The following is a 7072-nucleotide window of genomic DNA, read 5'->3' on the forward strand; positions in this document are numbered from 1 at the left end:
GTCAATATACAAACATGTATTTAGATTAACAGGTCTTTTACACGATTATATGTAATAATATTACACATTGTATATGTGTTAAGAATAAATTATTTCATAGAAATCGTATTGTTGTTCAAAAATACTTCTCATAAACGGGTCATACTTTATTTTAATAATTTAATAAAATAAACAAAACGTTGCACAACTATTTGGACCAGTACATTAGTGTCCTCCAATAAGTTTACTTTTTCTTGACGAGAAAAAAAAAGGAAAAGTAAAACAAACTCAAATTAGTGCACCCTTATAGAATTTAAACCATAGTTGCCTTTTGCCAATTTGCACTAAAAAACTAAAGCTTTAAAATTTTCCTTTGTTCTCAATCTTGGTCATCAAACATTATAATCACATAATTTTCTTTCCAATCAACTCTTAAAAAAAAATTAAATTTCGATCATTAGCATTTGACCGTATTGGACAAACTTTACGGAAAAACTCTAAAATAGTCAGGATAAGAATTTTTACAGAATAGTTATCGATTTTGTGTTTTCGGAAATATTAAATCTAAAAAGACTCAATCAGAGGTTGACACGCCAGCTTGTCCGACAAAGAAGACATCATTCCAACCGACACATAATAACACACAATATCCAACCAACATCTTACACTTGAACTAACTTCGCTACATGAGACCGACGAGTCAGGGCTCTTGGGTAGATGAAAAGTCCAATCCGGCTACATAGGAGTCAAGGCTCTTGTGTAGTCAAAAAATTGGTAATCCAGCTATAGAGGAGTTGGGGCTCTTGGGTAGATGAAAAGTCATAATCCGGCTCTCCTGCAACCGGCGAGTGCCATGTGCAAGATGATAGTTGATGTCACATTAATGTATTCTTCTTTGCTAAATGAGCCTAGTTGTTAAACTCTAATCAGTCTTTTAAGATTTAATTATTTAAAAAAAAGCCAAAAGTTTTACAATTATACAAACACTAGTGTTTTATTATCATGATATTTACAAACGTTTAACAAGATACATGTAAAACTAGGATGGGTCTGTTAATTTAGTAATTTACCAATTATACATATGAACAGGTTCCGCCAATAATCCAATTTGACTATTCTATTCAAATATAGCAAGCTCCACATATTCACATTCTTCATGCAAACAAGAATTTTACAATTAAATCACATATATATCACCAAAAGCAACATAAATCATATAATTACCTAAGGATTAAATTTATGATATGTATGTGGTCCATAGTTTGAATGAGCATCACATATTCACATTAGTCTTGTGTTTGCACTTGGATTGTGAATATGTTCTGTGGTCCATAATGTAGGTAACACGATACATGCTTCATTAATGTTTGACTTATGTGGATGTTAACGTTGGAGCATCCCCTCGTGGCTAATCTTATTTTACAATGGAGGTTAATTTGCGACCAAATTCATCAACCGCTTTTGCGGTCACAAATCTTGCGGCTAGTTAGCGATCGCTAGTTTTCCGTTGGCCTTGGTGTGATGAATAATATTGAAACCAATTCTCGACTGGGTGTTTTGCAGCAGCTACTTTGGTGACCAGATTGACAACATTTGTTAATTTTGCAACCTACTGTGATTCTGGTTGCTGGATTTGCGACAATTCTTTTGGTCACTACTCACTAGTGTTGGAAATCGGGCCAAAAACACGAACACAAAATTTGATATCTAGTAAGATCATCGACTCTTTTAGTTTATTATATTTATTGACACACTAATTACATAACCCTAATAACCATCTATTTATAACTTTCTAAACATATTATGACTCATACCCATACTTTCTAAAGTTTACTAACAAGATAAAAACAAACTTACTAATAACTCTAAACATTCAAATTATTAATTAAACTTTTTTACTTAGCCCTTCAACTTTCTCTTTTAACTCGTTTCAAGATTAATTTTAACATGTACTGATGGAAAGTATTTAAACATTTCGCAATATGTTGAAGATTCAACTTCACTTAGATTTATATATCTTTGTTTGTTGCTATTTTGCTTATTTTTCTTAATGCTAAAGTTGGTGCTTTATTTTATTTTATCTTGAAGAGCTATTAGTCAAGAGACCATAATGTTTTTGTTTGAACTTTCTTTATATATAAAGAATCCCTCCAAAACCTTCTGCCAATAAATTTTGAGTATTGGAAAAATGTCATTACCATATAGGAAATTTGGTTTTTATTGGTCCTAACTATTTCATTTTTGTCGGTGTTGGTCCCAACTTTCATTTTGGCTGGCAACGGTCCCAACATTCACATACGTTTCTTCCACCAGTCCGCGATTAACGGAGTACTAACTCCGTTATGTTTTTGCTGATGTATCCATCTGAGTTGTCAAAAAAACGTTATGTGGCAGCCACCGTGGCAGCCATCTGAGTTGTCAAAAACCGGAGAATCAGAAACCCTTACTGGACTCCGACCTCCCACCCATCGCTGCCATCAAACTCAAACCAACTAACGCGTCAAACCTCCAATTTGGGATTTTCATATCAACATCGTTAGCCATCCTCCAAGATCTGAAGTCTTCACCACCAACGCGTTAAACCCCCTAATTTATCATATATGAATCGGGTTCCCGAATCGGAACACGGGGGTGGGTAACCGGAAAAACGGGACAAGGCGATTGGATACGAACTAAGATGAATAACGAATATTGGGGAGACGGCTTGATGCACAAAGATGATGGTGGTCGGCCGCCCGGACGGATATGGTGAACGTGACGGTGGCCGATGCGGGGTGATGGTGGCCAGAAATGGTGAACGTGACGGTGGCCGATGAGGCGTTGGGCGGTGGTGGTGGGGGGTGGCGGGAGTGGCGGTGGGACGGTGGTGTGGGGAGGTGGGTTTGAGTTTGATGGCGGCGATGGGTGGGAGGTCATGGAGTCCGGTAGGGGTTTCTGATTCTCCGGTCTTTGACAACCACGGTGGCTGCCACGTAACGTTTTTTGACAACTCAGATGGACACATCAGCAAAAACATAACGGAGTTAGTACTCCGTTAGTCGCGGACTGGTGGAAGAAACGTATATGAAAGTTGGGACCGCTGCCAGCCAAATGAAAGTTGGGACCAGCGTCGACAAAAATAAAATAGTTGGGACCAATAAAACCAATTTTCCTACCATTTATGAGAGGAATTGAAGACTTGAGATCTATGAGCTGCTAATAAATGTATGTATATATGCTATGCAAGTGGATGATATAATTGCAGGCTTCAGAGATCCAGAATGTCTAATACATACTTGAAAACATGTGTTTCTGAAACCATCAATAATATATGATGTACAATAAAATAGTGTTGCCAATCAAAACGGTTTAAATAATATTCTCATATAAACTAAGCTGTATTTCAAAAGAAACATATAAATAAGAATATAAAAATAGGCATATGAATTATATTTGTATATTTTTTATTTAATATCACGCAATTTTTGTTACGTCTTACATGTATTATTATTTAAAAGTTCAAATTAAAATAGTCATTGTTTTGACATTAGATTAAAACCATCAATAATCTAGGAAAATATTTGTGCACGAAACTTGTCGCTAAAAAGATCCGCAAAGTAGAATTGAGACATGAGCAGTGCAAAAGGAGCAATTATATGTGCTTGAAGTCACCTCAACGGTGTTATACATTGTTTTCGTCTTCGTCGTTCGTGAGTTAGTTTGTAAACATCGTAACCGCTTATAGTTTGTAAACATCGTAACCGGTCTTATAGAGTTATAGTCAAGCCAACATGCATGTGTATATGAAGCGGTAAAGAAAGTTACAAAACCAAATGCTTAACAATATGAAGACTTTGTAGTATAAATTAGTATAATATAATAACATAAAACAAACGTTTTAAATTGTTGTGAAAACGCGACAATTTTTGAACTGTTGTATAGCTTTTGTGATAACGATAACGACCCCTAAACCATTAATGTTAATGCCAACTTGGGTTCATTCATTGATCATTATTCAACACTTCAACCCCATGTACGTCTAGCTATCTTCTTCCAACTATTTCTTTTGATTAGGAAGTTTAACTTTTACATGTTAATTCATATATCATAAAACTTATGATATGTAACATATGTTATTCGGCTATTAGCATACAAAACGTGTTCAAGACCTCAAACCACAACGAAATTGCTTCCATACGACACAAATAGATGTCGACAGTCTCTTCCAATTCCCCCCAAATTGGGCAAAGAATTCGAGTCACCTTTAACCAGCCATTTAAACAAACAATTCAGCATGATCCTTGTCATGACAAATCATCCGAATTATTCTTTATACAGTAATATACTTGTTTCCAAGGCCCAGTAGTGACATCTTTGCGGACAAAAGGTTTTCACACCCTCGATGTGTACTTGATGAATTGAGCAAATTGCCATTCGCCAAAGCCCCTCCTCAGTGGCGGATCTAAAACATAATTTTAGGGGTAGCGCAAAAATTTTTTTGACCGTACATTAACGAAAAATTATTTGTAACCGTTAAACGCGTATGGGTAGCTGGTTTCGTGTTTCGCGCGTACGGGGGCTCTGTAACGCGTTTCGCACTTCCCCAACCTGGTTATGCGCTACACGTACCGGTGTTAGATTACCTGTTTCGCGTGTACTTGCGCCCAATTAACAGTTTCACGGGTCTGGTAATGCATTTTGAGTGTACCGACGTCCGGTAACGTGCTTCGCTCATACAACCACCTTGTTATCATTTCACACATCCCGGGCCTTGTTTAGCATTACGCACGTCTCCACGCCCGATCACATGTTTAGCGCATACGGGTGCCTGGTTACACGTTTTGTACCGGCACACGGTAACCCTTGTCATGCGTACATTCAGCCGATTATTTAAGTTGGGTTTTTAAGTTTTAATTAAATGGTAGGCATTTTATCATCTTGAGCTTTTTAAAACTTTAAAAGGTAAAGTTTTGGGCATTTTTAAATTTTTGAGAGGCAGCGTAATATAATTTTAAGGGGTAACGTAATACACAAAATGTAAAAATTTCCACTTCACCGAAAAAGTTGAGGGGTAGCGGGTGCTACCCCTCCTTATAAGCTATGTCCGCCACTGACCCTCCTTTTCCACCTTGAACCGTCACTACCACTTGAAATGCATAGCGAGATTCAGTTACCATGGTGACCCCAACCCTAGCCCACCATATTTATTTGGAGCAATTATTCGTTGCCATACAACTCAATTAATCTTCTATTTTTCGTCGAACCCATCCTAAGAAAAAATGACCCTTCTTGACCGATCCAATTTCTCTAAAACCCCATCAAACACCCAAACCAAAGAAAAATAATTCATAGGCAACAAATTAAGAAATAAGAACCAATTTTATTACGCTAACCCAACCTTCAGAAGAAAATTTATTTGCTTTCCAAATTGATAATCTTTATCAGGTTCATATTCCCTCCAATTTAAAGCCCATATGCTTAAATGAAAATGCATTCGTCATGGCTTGCTGCTCCACTACATTCACTCGCTTACCAAACATCCCGCACTTAAACAAGCTGATTCCCAGCCCATATGCTTAAACAAAAATACCTAAGAATCCTATTCAATTAAAAAAAAAAAAAAAAAAAACTTCACTAACTTTGCTAACCAAATAAAATCTGGATTCCAATTCCGATAAAAAAAAAGGAAACATTAGAACAACCAAAACATTGAAATAAAGAATCTATTAAAAGGTGGTTTCTTTCTAATATGGTGGAGTTGCATGGATTTCTTAACGTGGACCCAACTTCAATTCTCACTTATAATATTTGAGGGGAGGGGGGATGAGCTTGATACCGTATCAACACCGAAAATCCCGATCCTGAAAATCACAAATTCTTGGTACCAGTACCGAAATATTCGGTTCGGTACCAGTACTGGTATTGAAGGTAAAAATTCGGGAGTACCGGTACTGTACCGATCCCGAAACTCAAAACTTGATACTGATTCGGTATCGACGGTACTAAATCGGTACTGGTACCAATCGGTATCAATACCGAATTTGCTCATCCCTAGACACGGGTGCCTCAATGAAGGAATACCGAGGTCTTTATGATCCCCAATTCGATCCTGATAATGTCCAGGTTTAACAATCAGTAGACTTTTGGACGGTTAAACCTTTTGACATTAAATTACCCTGTATAAAGTACCTAAACATTCTATATTAATATTTTTGCGGTTAAAAAAAAAGGAATGTATTAATAGAAAGAAAAGAAAAGCCGACCAATGTCTCTCTCTCTCTCTTAAATGCCCACACCTATTTCTGTTGTTTCTCTTTTCTTCTATTCTATTCTATTTAACCGCCGCCTGGCCGTTGATTCATCCCCAAATTCAAACATCAATCCATTCCATGGGCTTACAAAACCAACTCACCGACGTCTCATCCGACTCACTCCCACTCCTCCTCCTCGCCACCCTCGCCACCGCCGTCTCCCACCTCCGCTCACTCCTCCACATCTCCACCAACCACCACCAATCCGATGACGTCACCACCGTCATCTTAACCCATCTCCCATCCTACAAGTACAGTTCCGATCCGGCTGACTCCGACTCCGGTTGCATCGTCTGCTTGAACCGGTTTAAACACGGCGAGCACGTGCGCAAGCTCCCGTGCCGGCACGTGTTCCACAAGGAGTGCTTTGACGGATGGATTGAGCATCGAAACTTCAACTGTCCGCTTTGCAGGTCACCGTTGGTGGTGGATGATGAGCGCGTGGCCTTGAATCGCCGCCGATTGACGGATGACGTCATCGATTGGTTCGCTTTTAGAGGATGAATTTAAAATATCTATGGATTTGAATTGAAGATTACTGCTCTGTTATGTCTTCTTGTTTTTACCGGGTTCCTGGTTGTTACTTTTACCTAATTGATTGTTAGGTTTTTTTTTACTGGAACCGGTTGATGGCAATTTTGACATTTAGGGTTGTTGTGTTACTCTCTGTTTTTTTTTCTTTTTTTTTCATGTTTTGATCACCGTATTTTGTGTAATATGGTGGTTTACTTTGTTACTCAAATGCATGAAATGAAATAGAGTTTTTACCTTTTATTCTTCACGCGTTACGGCGGACGTAAGTG

General features: G+C 37.9%; 1 pseudogene; it reads left to right on the top strand.

The window, feature by feature from the left end:
• Positions 1-6347: 6347 nt before the first annotated feature.
• LOC143586316 (E3 ubiquitin-protein ligase RHA2B pseudogene) lies at positions 6348-6773 on the top strand (annotated as a pseudogene).
• The last annotated feature ends 299 nt before the right edge of the window (positions 6774-7072 follow it).

This window comes from Bidens hawaiensis, unplaced genomic scaffold (genome assembly GCF_021521415.1).
Source record: "Bidens hawaiensis isolate Kalapana, Puna unplaced genomic scaffold, B.hawaiensis_p1.1 tig00034608_1, whole genome shotgun sequence".
Taxonomy (NCBI): domain Eukaryota; kingdom Viridiplantae; phylum Streptophyta; class Magnoliopsida; order Asterales; family Asteraceae; genus Bidens; species Bidens hawaiensis.